Here is a 12744-nt window from a genome sequence, read left to right as displayed (position 1 = left end):
GAGGCGGGATGGAGGGCCAGATTCGTGGAGCAGAAGAGGACCTGGAGACTGCGACAGGACGGAAGGCCAGGGCGGAGCAGACAGTCCATCGGGCGGCCAGGGCGGAGCAGACAGTCCATCGGGCAGCCAGGGCGGAGCAGACAGTCCATCGGGCGGCCAGGGCGGAGGAGACAGTCCATCGGGCGGCCAGGGCGGAGGAGACAGTCCATCGGGCGGCCAGGGCGGAGCAGACAGTCCATCGGGTGGCCAGGGCGGAGCAGACAGTCCATCGGGCGGCCAGGGCGGTGAAGACCCCTCGGGCGGCCAGGGCGGTGAAGACCCTTCGGGTGGCCATGGCGGTGAAGACCCTTCGGGTGGCCACGGCGGTGAAGACCCTTCGGGCGGCCACGGCGGTGAAGACCCCTCGGGCGGCCACGGCGGTGAAGACCCTTCGGGCGGCCACGGCGCAGGAACAGGCACCGGCTCAGGAACTGGGACAGGAACAGACTCTGGCTCTGGCTCAGGAACAGGAACAGACTCTGGCTCTGGCTCTGGCTCTGGCTCAGGAACAGGAACAGACTCCGGCTCGGCAGAAGTAACGTGAACAGTCTCTGAATCGGCCATCTTGTCCGTAGACACTGGCTCGGAGGCGGCCATCTTGTCCGTAGACACTGGCTCGGAGGCGGCCATCTTGTCCGTAGACACTGGCTTGGAGGCGGCCATCTTGTCCGTAGACACTGGCTCGGAGGAAGTGACGTGAACAGTCTCTGGTTCGGCCATCTTGTCCGTAGACACTGGCTCGGAGGAAGTGACGTGAACAGACTCTGGATCGGCCATCTTGTCCGTAGACACTGGCTCGAAGGTGGCCATCTTGTCCGTAGACACTAGCTCGGAGGAAGTGACGTGAACGGTCTCTGAATCGGCCATCTTGTCCGTAGACACTGGCTCGGAGGAAGTGACGTGAACGGTCTCTGGCTCGGCCATCTTGTCCGTAGACACTGGCTCGGAGGAAGTGACGTGAACCGACTCTGGATCGGCCATCTTGTCCGTAGACACTGGCTCTGTAGAAGTGATGTGAAGCGTCTCTGGCTGGACGTGGCTGACGTGAAGCTCTGGCTGGACCTGGCTGACGTGAAGCTCTGGCTGGACGTGGCTGACGTGAAGCTCTGGCTGGACGTGGCTGACGTGAAGCTCTGGCTGGACGTGGCTGACGTGAAGCTCTGGCTGGACGTGGCTGACGTGAAGCTCTGGCTGGACGTGGCTGACGTGAAGCTCTGGCTGGACGTGGCTGGGCTCTGGAAGCTCTGCTGAGACGTGGCGAGGCTCTGGAAGCTCTGCTGAGACGTGGCGAGGCTCTGGAAGCTCTGCTGAGACGTGGCGAGGCTGGACAGGCTCTGGCTGGACAGGCTCTGGCTGGACAGGCTCTGGGACTGGTTCGGCGGGACGAGATTCAGGCAGGACGGTGATCCTTGCAGACCGTACAGACCTTAGCGGGGAATCTGCCAAGCTGGACATCAGCCCTGAACGCCCATAGACCGATCCAGTGTCAGACCCGCTGACTGGCGTGTCGCGAGGATCCTCAGGTTCAGTAGAGAAGATGTGAAGGAACCCGGTCTCGGCAGGAGGAGATACTGTGGGTTCACGGAGCTCTTTCTCTACCACGCCCACAGTAAACGATGAGTCGCTCAACAAAAGGGCCAGGTTAATATAGTGCTCTAAAGTCCAGTGAGGATCATGCAAGGGCATGAATGAACTGAGCGGTTCAGATAGTCCTCCCCGAAAAAAGATCATAAGACATACTGTGTCCATTGAGGTGAGATGTGCCAGTTCAATAAACTCCTCAACATACTTCTCAATCGGCCGATTCCCCTGACGGAGACGCATGATTTGTATACCTGTATCCATGGTTGGCATCGCTGCTGGATCTTGGTGTGGCGAAGTCTTCTGTTATGAACTGCTCCGAGACTTGGAGGTGAAGATCCAAATGCAGCTTTATTATAGAATAGTCAAACAGGCAGGGATCAACAACAGCAAAACAGGGCAACGGAGACAAGGCAGAGACAAACCAGATACAAGCAAAGGGTCGAGGCAGGCAGAGAGAATCAGAGTCCAGTGAAACAGTCCAGGGTCAGGGCAGGCAGCAATAATCAGAGTCCAAGAGCAATCCAAAGTCAAAACCAGAAAAACAAACACGGGAAAACGCTCGGAAATGCAGACACACAGTACAACAAGACTTCGCGGTGAGTGAATGAATGAACCTGGTATAAATAGACTGAGACTAGCAGGATGACAAGACACAGGTGAATACAATCAGTGACAAAGAGGTACAGGTGAATGTGATCAGTGATGATGAGTCCAGGCAGTGAGTATGGGAAATGTAGTTTGTGAGGAAGTGATCATAGTCTATTGTGGAGCGCCCTCTGGTGGCTCTGGAGGGCACTCCAGCTGGTGATCGTTACACCACCTGAACACACCTCGTTTTCAGACCAGCAGCCCATGGGCGCACAGATGGGCGCAAATGTATTTGCTATTTAAACAACGTGGCGCAGGACATGAAGATGATGACTGCGTCAGGCTGAAACTAGCAAAAACACTTGCGGCAGCCTGGCGCCGCATTGCGCCATGCAGGTAAGATAGGGCCCCTAGAGTTTCATAACTGAACTGATGTGTGTGTGTGTTATGCTTATGACACATTGTTTTTAATTTTCAGTGTGTCTTTAGCTTTTGCAATGTAGTTTATCATTATTTAAAAACAAAACTAATTAAAAAATAAATAAAATTGTTTTCAGTGAGTCACAGTTGCAAATCTGGTCAGAGAAGTTTTGTAAATGTATACCTTGAAATGCAATGTAAGTCACTTTGGATAAAAGCGTCTGCCAAATGCATAATGTAAGTGAAGAAGTTTTTGAGAACATTTTCTGACTGAGATGAGATGCCAAAAGATTGTATCCAGTTTGTTTTGCATGTTGGGTTTCTTTTTGACTTAGAGCCAGATGAGTGAACCTCTGTAATGTGAGTGGGAGCACAATTCCCCCTCTATCCTGTGAAGACAGATGTCTCCCAGAGAGCATGTGTTTCTGGATGCTTTCCACTTTGAAAGATTAGTTTCACGATTGTTCATGAAATGTTCTTTGCATCTATAAAGCAAAGGGACAAAGAAATGAACCCCTAAAGGCATTATGACATAACTCAAACGTAGTAAAAAGACACTTTATATAGTCATATTTCTGCGCAGAAGATCTGAACGCAACCACTGAATGCTAAAACATTTCACCAAGGCTCATCAGCCTTATGTCCTGCATTGCCCCAGCATGCCAATACAGCACACATGTCTATCTGAACATTCAGGAGGTGTTAAAGATAAATGTAGGAGGCATAGGTTGTGTCTCTGCAGCCCTGATCATGATCTCCACTGTCTCAAACTCAAAAAGGCATGAAACATTTTTGCAAGAGTTCCAAAGATTCTGCCTGGGCCTGCTGTTAAGTCTCTGTTTAGAATAAAACATTTATTAGATCAATTCATTACACAAGAGGTGAGTAATGCTGTGTGAACTTTGGTTACTGCCACTGGTTCCAGTACATTTCCTGGTAGAGTTTACTTTTGCCTTTTAAAAAGGTAAAAGTCACAGTATAAATGCAGTAGGATTCCAGATATAGGCTAATGAAACACAATGTGTTCGATGTTTGAGATAATCTCTTAATAAGTCAAAGGATTGGAGGTATATAAATATTCCATGCAACCCCTTTCATGGATTTTTCAAGAAAAGCTGAGACACAGACTAATGACAAATAGTTTGCTTTTGAAATGCTCTTTAAAGCCAAAGAGGGATAGTCTGACATTTTTAGGACACAAAGATAGAAGAGAGGGGTGAACAAAATGTGCCATAGTTACAGGGTGGGCAAGCGACTACTTGTTGTAGCTTTAGGGAAAATTCTCCTCTTCATAGTCAGTGTAGAAGTCAGAGGGAGTGTAACTTAACCCTAACTGCCTAAACGTTCGTCTTCCACTCAGCACATATCTACCAACTTCTGAAAAACAAAAAAAGATGTTAGTCATTATGGCATTTGTAATCGTTCTACTGATATCAGGACACACCAAAGGTAAGAAATTTCAGACATTTAGTTCTTCATAAATGAATTGATGACTTCCCTTGCATAAATGTATTATAGATCACCAAATTACTTTAAATAAGTGAACTTCTTTTGATGTGTTGACTAACGTACTAAAAAAGTAAAGTACTTGATTATAATTTTAACTGCAGTGTGGTTCTTGATATTATATTTAAATTAAATTAAATATATTTTAAATGTACCAAATTGCAAATTCATTGATCATGCAATTTCAATTATATTCAAATACATGACATACATGTTTCAATAGATATTGCATTAAAGTATATTTTAAACTTGTCAGTACATTCGGCCGTGCACTGTTTTACACACAACAGAATAATATGAAATCACATATAAAGGTGTACTTAAAGGTGCAGTGTGTGATTTTTAGCGGCATCTAGTGGTGTGGTTACGAATGCAACCAACAAAAGTTACGGTGGCCGACAGGAAAATATGTCATCGTCTGAGACAGCAGAGATTAGCCAGTTCAGCAATGAGGTTTCTTTACAAGGATAAATTAAGAAATGATGTTTACTTAATTATTCAGTAAAACTACACGTTATTGCGAATATTATTGTTACTTGTTCATCATTGTGTCATTGTGAACTAAGCTTGCTCCCTTGCACGAAGAGCAACATGAAACGCGTTTGTTCATTTAGGGCTACTGTAGAAACATGTCGGCGCATTTCAATGTAAGGGGATCAGTGGTGTATGTAGATAGAAACTGCTCATTCTAAGGAAATACAAATATAACAGTTCATTAAGTAAGGTCTTTATACACCACGGAAAACTTCTTTTGACGAAATCCACTCTGTAGCGCTGTGTGTTCGCTGTCGGCTACGGTAGAAACATGACGACACAATATGTCGACCTCCATAGAAGGGGGCGCCCGCGGTTATGGAGATATAAATGTCTCATTCTAAGGTAATAAAAACATAACGGTTCATTATGCAAGGTCTTTATACACCACTGTAAACATAGTTATGGATCTTATATTGCATTTCTGTCAATAGATCCTCCAACATAAGTCCCAATTAAGAGGGTCAAAAGCAAGGCAAGGGAAGAGGAGCAGAGGATCTTAGGATCTTTTCTGTTTTATAGTACAAGCTTTTGAAAACAATACTGTTATAGTCTCCATTTAAACTACAAAACCATGAATTTGTGAAAACTCTGACGTCATGCGCTTGCGTGTTCAGTTTATAGGTGCACAGTGTTTCTTTACAAAGTGACATCGCCAACTACTGGCGTGGTATAAATAATACTTTTCTGTTTTTAGTTCATCGTTGTTGTGTAAACATACCCTAAATTGCAACAGTTTTACGTTTATTTCTCAAACACAAACAGCAATCCAGAAGGCAAAAATTCTATATAACAGTTACACAAATGCAAAGACAATCAAGACAAAGGATAGAACCAAACCGAAGGCTTAAATATAGGCTAAATGAGGAACCAAATAAGACACAGGGGAATATAATCAATTAGTCAATGAGTAACCATAGTAACAAAGGCGATACCAAGGGAACGAAACAAGCAGGAACTAAACACATATAGACAACTCGGTAACTAAAGGAAACAACATGATTCCACAAACAAAACATAACCATTACAAGTTAGAATTATATCATGTTAAAGCATTTTATTTCTATAATAAGAATTTTTTTAAATACTAAAGTGTACCTCCTTTTCACATGGCACTACTATAATCAACATAAATAAATAAAATAAAATGAAAGGAAGTTTCTCTACAACTTATGTATAACTACAATGTTTGAAGGATATGTTCATGCTGTTAACAATGTAATGAATTGTTCAGCATTTTTACCACATAGCATGGGTTTCAAAAATTGTAGACAACACTGAAAGCCTTTGATTTTCTTAATTGCTGTTCAACCTTTGAAACTAAGTTTTAGAATTTTGCTTAGCATATATTAAGTTGTCAGAATGCATAGAAATGTTTCAGCCTATGCTAACATTGCTTTATGATACATGCAGGTGAAAAGGTGATGAATGCTTTCCCAAACCAGACAATGAATTGCAATGAGAGGACTGTCTTACAGTGCAACATCAGCACATCAATGGAGTTGAACATTGTTGAAATATTCTGGAAAAAACAAGCAGAAGAAGGTTTTAAATGTGATCCAATATCAAGCAACAACCCTCCAGGATTTGAGTGCAACTACACAAGGGAAGCATTAACATTAACTATTTTACATCCTTCACCAGCAAACATAGATGTATATTTTTGTTGTATAAGGGCGGACTCTACACATGGATCAGATAAAATCAACGTTTCTTTAGGTCAGTTCATTGATCCATTATTGTTATGATCATTTAGCAGTAAAAAGTTGCATGCATGATGCATATGTTAACTAATTCATGAATGTTTGAATGTACGAGTGAATTAATCAATTGTGTAGAAAATGCTACATCCTTATTAGAAACTTAAAAAGTAATATTTTAAAAATAATTTAACATAAGTTTAAAATGTGTCAACCTTCTTTTTATTCTTAAAAAAATTGTATTCAATTTAACAAAATTATTTTTATTTCGGAAAATAAAAACATGTTCATCATAGAAGAGGGTTTATTCAAGTCATTGTTTGTATGAATTGCATATTTACTATATTTTTTTTAAAAACATTTGTTTATAGATCTGGACACAAAAACTGGGCATCACATCATTAACCCTGATAACTTGTATTTGTAAATGTATTTACGCAGGAGAGTGCAGTGGAAAATTCTCCCAAAATATGGCTGGGCCCAGACAAATGGAATGTAGCTTTAATAGTGTGTATCCGGATGGAATAATAAACTGGTTTCATTACGACAAGAACGTGACTTCCAACTCTAATATCACAAGCCTGAAGAACTCTGATGGAACATTCAACATCTCAAGTATCCTAAACATTCAAGACGATGAAGAGAGATATAACTGCTCTCTGTGGTCAATCAAAAATGGACGATACCTTAAAGATCAAGAGTTTGAAGTGGGAGTGAAAGGTGGTGTAGCTTTCAGTCATGATAGCAGGACCAGTACGCAGCATTGTTTATCATGGACTCTTCTCCTTCTTGCCCTTATGTTTTCATTGAGAACCTGTTTGTCTTTATTATCTTTATAAATCAATTCAACTCCTACCCAAATATCACAAGACCTGATAAAATAACCAAAGATCTGGTGGGTTTAAATAAATAAAATTAGCAAGATAGACTGATCATATAATCAATATTTTCAGTGGAAAAACTGCCTGCCATGCAGAAAATCTAGCTCTAGTGAAATTTAAGGCTAGGGAATGGTAAGACTTTATTTCGACAGTCCATGACATTCTACTAACTATAAGTAACTTTGCAACTACATGTCAACGAGCAGTCATTATTAGCAGTCACTACATGTCACTACATGTCAACTACATGTCACTACATGTCAACGAGCAGTCAGTATTAGTGGACTGTCTGCTTAAAATCTGCTAAAACTTTATTTTGATGCTCCCCAACAGACATTCTGTCTATATGTAACCTAGCAAGTACATCAACTTATTCTACTAAACCGAACTCTATCCTAACAGATTTAGAATCCTTGTGATTGTGTTTAGAGCAGGGCAGGGCCAAGCTCCTGTTTATATAAAAGTTGTTGCAACGTTATAACTCCAGCAGGAATCTGAGATAGTCCAAACAGGTATTTTTAGCTGTCTCTCGCTCCAGATTAAAGACTAAATGTGACTGTGCCTTTGAGGCTGTTGCTCCTAAACTGTGGAATGCTCTTCCTTTAGATCTAAGATCTGCGGAGACTTTTATAAACAGCTAAAACTTGTTAGGGTGCCAAGCACCTATTATAAATGTTGGTATTCTTCTTCCTCTCTTAAAGTCTATTGGCAGCCCATAGAACCGCTTGTGGCAAAGTTATGAAATTTGGCACACAGATAAAGGAAAGTCTGAACTGTTTCAAGAGCAGTGAATTTTGAATCTCTAACTCAATCCCTCTAGTGCCACCAACTGTCCAAAGTTGCACTCACGTTTATGTTAATGTCTTTTGAACTGAAGGAGTGGAAACTAAAATATTTTTTTACTCTGATTCCTTGGCTCAAGATCATTTGTAATTTTCCTTAAAAAAAAAAAATTCCACCATTTAGATATTTTTGTAAAACCTACTTTTTTGCTCAGATATTCTCCAAATTTGCACCAGAACATCTTCAGACCATGCCGACAAAAATGTATGGTACTCAAGTTGATTTGTCGAACCGTTACCGAGTAACGCGCGAATGAATTCGACGAAGAGCGCGCCAAAATGAATGTGAGGCTATACATCCTTAACGCTTTAGCTAATAGACGGGTTTCTTGTGTACAAACAATATTGGATGTGCACGCATTCAGGGGGCAAAACCGCTAACAGGTGTTTTGCCGAGTTCTGCATGCACCTCACGGGAGGTAACAGTCATTTGTGCTGAGAAAAGAGGAGGATGCAAATCTCTGCAGGTTGCCTTCAACAATCTGTTCTGCCGAATTATTTATCATCATTATAGAATATCATGTTTAAACAGTACTTGGAGTTGCATGCAATTCTTGGCATGTAACGTTATCCAGAACTCAGCATAACACCTGTAGAAGATTGTAACGATAATCAACGATTGTAATTACATAGATTTGGCATTGTTTGTAAATTCTTGTTGACTCAATAATAAACTGCCATTTCAGAGTTAGATCTGTTTGTTTGTGTATCATTTGCATATTAATATACCATTATGTAAAACCATTATGTAGCTAGCAACAGTTGACTAGTAGGCCACGTTATAACGTTAGTCATGAGGTCTCTGAATTAAATTGTCCAACTAAGTTTGTTTAGTTACATGTTTTTGCTTATTTCTGCTGGTCTGTACTAATACACCAAAACAGTAACCTAACCTCTAAACAAAATGTAAAGCTGTAGTCAACTAATTAATAACTACTTTATACATTATAATGATATGTTTAAGGATTAGTAAAGTTATTTAAGTAAACAGTAAAAAATATTGTCCAAGTCAAACATTAAATACATGTAGTATTACTACATATGCATATGTATTTATTAATATTGTAGCCTACATTAAAACGTCTCCCTTCTGTCTTTGTCCCCTTTCCAGTGGTTGTTGACCTTGTCCAGATTTGAAGGGCCCTCTGCTTGTGTAGACGTGATTCTCATTAGCTGATTCAAGTGGGTGGTCTGAAGTCGGTTCCTCGAATTTGTCTTAGGTACGATTCATCAAACTGAAACCGTGTTTACAGTCTGCACTAGACGCTTGGAATGTCCCGTAAATGTCAATCAGCTGTACAAGCTCGGTGAATTCCTCACTTTTTAGTGTCCAGGTTACCATCTCAGCAACCGTGTGCAGCGATCACATCTTCCGTTTTTCTTTGATAGTGAACTTGAAAAGCGTGAAACTTCTCTGTCAGTCTGGTTACTTTATCTGTGCCATGATTGAAATCGAGTGTTGAATCCAGTGTTTCTAGGCTAAAAACAGACCATTCTTTAAGCTCACCTTCGGGAAATCGAACATCAAGATGGTCACTGACTTTATGGACAAACACAATAATGTATGCTTTTTTACCGCACTGTCATTTGTTTCCGACAGCTCGATCATTCGATTGCTCCGATAAACATGCTGTCCGAGATACTGAGATCGAAGTTTTTCAATCTTTGCTCTGGCAAAGCAATGGACATCAATGGTGCTAAGATTGCTTCGCTGCAAGGAGACACAGAGCTGAGCTAGTTCTTCCAACACATCTCCAAGCACAGTAATAGCAACTCTGTACTACGGATCGGACAGTTTTTTAAAATAGTATTTTGCAATCGGGTCGTCGTTGTCTGCTTCTTTTGCGCAGTACTCAGTTAATAGACTGTAATTCCGCAAAAACGAATTGATAGCTTGGTAACGTGATAGCCAACAAACCTCATTCAATGGTCTGTGAAGACAGTGAATCCACTTCTAAAACATTTGCCAACTCATCAAATTTGCTTTTCTTCACAGAAGACCTACTTAATAGTGAATATACCGTCCTGAGAAGTGTTTCCACTTCCTTCATCAAAGACACACCTTTCCAAGCATCATCAATTCCCAAATCCTCTCTATGAGCAACACAATGTTGTTCTGTAAGGTGCGGTATTTGCCGTCTCAGTATCGCAGTGACTCCACTATGTTTACCTAACATGACAGATGCGCCGTGGTAGGTTAACATGACCGTTTTCTGCAAATCAAGTTGATGATCCATAAAGAACTGTTTTATTTCATCCAAAATATGATGGACGCTGCATCCTTCCAGCTGAATGATCCCGGCAAACACAGTTTTATAAGTGAATTGATTTTGTTCCCTAAACTTAAAATAATGTTATGTCTGTGCTTTCGTCGACTATCAGTGTGTGAACATTGGCATTTCTCACACTTTTCATAGTCTCAGCTTGCACAACTGCATTAATTGACTCCACAAATTCAAATGCGGAGTTTTTACTTCTCCAGCTGTCGGGAAGGCTAACATATTTTGCCAGATGATTATGAATTTCATGAACAGACAGCATTAACGCGTTCATTTTGATGGCAAGCATGTTATCGATCAATATTTTGATTTGTTCAGGGTTTGACTTGCTCTTATTGGCGAGATTAATTCGTTTTTCACTCGATTCTCTCGACTCTCCGAGAAGCTGGTTAATCGAAGTTCCATGCTTTTGATTATACAATGTTTTCACGGCATCATTGTGACATTTTTGTGTTAAGTGGCATTTTAGGTAGTCAAGTTTCCACTCAGTCCACATTTTCCCGGTGGAAAACTCTCCTTTGATTTTAGCTTCAGAGCAAATTTTGCACACAATCCCATTAGCTTCGTAGCTGAACATGTCAAACAATTTAACTGATTTACAAGGACCATCACTTGTATCAGTTTGAACTATTTCATTTAGCCATTCTTGTTTGAAACTTAGAGTGAACATTGGTCACGACACGCCACATTTGAAATAAATTTGATACTGTAAACATGCTGTACAATACATGAGACGTGTGACAGCTAGCTAGGTGTGTGACAGTGAGGAAATGGCTTGCTTCAATTACTTTGGAAATCCTAGTTAGTGCGGACTCCGCCGATTATATTAAGAAATTAACTCTCAGTTATGGTGAGACATTACCAGATCCCTACGCTATTTCAGACCATGGATGGATCACAGATATGTCACAGATAAGTGGCCAGCAATCATATGGCCGATATATACACTAATTTGAATGGACTGTTTTCTATTTTAATATATTTTAAAATGTAATTTATTCCTGTGATCAAAGCTGATTTTCAGCATCATTATTCCAAACTTCAGTGTCACACAATCCTTCATAAATCATTCTAAGGGACTGTTCGTTTTTTTAATTAAGGGGCTACCGGAGGAGTTTTGAGATCTATAGTCAAAATAGACATGACCCTTCCTTAGCCAGCAATACATTTTTCTATGACCCTCCAAAATGATTGTGAAAAAAGGCATGACCCTCCCCGATAATTTATTGATTAACCTACTTCTACTGGTTTGCGCTTCGCAAAGATGTTCAGATATCTCGATGCCTAGTAGACCTACACCAAACACCTACACAGGGCTGTACAGTGTCACATGTATCTACGAAAAGATTGGTCTGTGCGATGAATAAATGTACCACTGTAGCACGCGTGTGATACAGTTTTGTAAACTCTGTTACTTGTGTTTGTTTTCAGACATGATAATAGCCGTTTTATAGCTACTGCTTATGCGATATCACGATTTTTGATCGTGGATGATTTTGAAGAAATATGGTAGTATTGCTACAGCGCACATTCTATCAGCTGCAGTTCTGGCGCCTCAAGCTTGGTTTATACTTGCCACGTCCGCGTGAGAGCGAAGGTGCGCACTTGGCGGTGTGCACGGCAGATTTTGTAACTGCACGCGCGGCTCCACATCACCGAAGATGGACGACTTCTCTAGACTTCTCTGCACGTCTAGTAGTTGCTTAGATTTACTAAATGAGCCTACAATAGCAGACATAAGCCCTTTTAATTATGGTCCATGTTTTATAAAAAATGTTCTCGAAACTAAATGAAAATGTTTAGTGAAATTAGAAAATATGTAAGTTGTAATGTATGTAATGCACGCACTCTCAAACAGCGCCAAACTGGACTTTCTCTTTCACGTCTGATTTTTGTTTGGTCAGACCCGATCTGCTAGCGATGGGGGGGCCGGGACTGAGAGAGCTACATGGAGCTAGTAAAATATGCACCAATCAAGCCACTTTGAAATGTTGCTGTTTTCATGAATACAAAAGTTGGGTGACCCTCCCCCTAGACTAAAAAAAGTTGGATGACCCAACCCCTCAACAAAGAATAAAAAGACATGACCCTCCCCTATTTTCCTCTGGTGGTCCATTCCATACCGAACGGCCCCTAATATAGTAATTTGATAAAACAGTCATTATTATTATCAATATTGAAAACAGTTGTGTACATTTTTTTCAGGATTCTTTGATGAATAGAAAATTCAAAAGAACAGCATTTATTTGAAATAAAATCTTTTGTAACATTATAAATGTCTTTACTGTAACGTTTGATCAATTTAATTCATCCTTGATGAATAAAAGTATTCATTTCTTACATTTTAAATCCATCTTTTTGGCGGTCAGTG

General features: G+C 40.9%; 1 long non-coding RNA gene across 1 annotated transcript; it reads left to right on the top strand.

The window, feature by feature from the left end:
• Window positions 1–3857: 3857 nt before the first annotated feature.
• On the top strand, window positions 3858–8785 carry LOC143738685 (uncharacterized). The gene is made up of 3 exons (XR_013203936.1): window positions 3858–4080; window positions 6085–6390; window positions 6813–8785. It is a non-coding gene; the product is annotated as an uncharacterized LOC143738685 (long non-coding RNA).
• Window positions 8786–12744: the final 3959 nt, after the last annotated feature.

Source organism: Siphateles boraxobius, unplaced genomic scaffold, assembly GCF_051911475.1.
Source record: "Siphateles boraxobius isolate OS27281-9 unplaced genomic scaffold, OSU_SipBor_1 15, whole genome shotgun sequence".
NCBI classification, from domain to species: Eukaryota; Metazoa; Chordata; class Actinopteri; order Cypriniformes; family Leuciscidae; genus Siphateles; species Siphateles boraxobius.
Note: the sequence above shows the minus strand (reverse complement) of the source record. Positions and strands in the feature narration are given on the sequence as shown.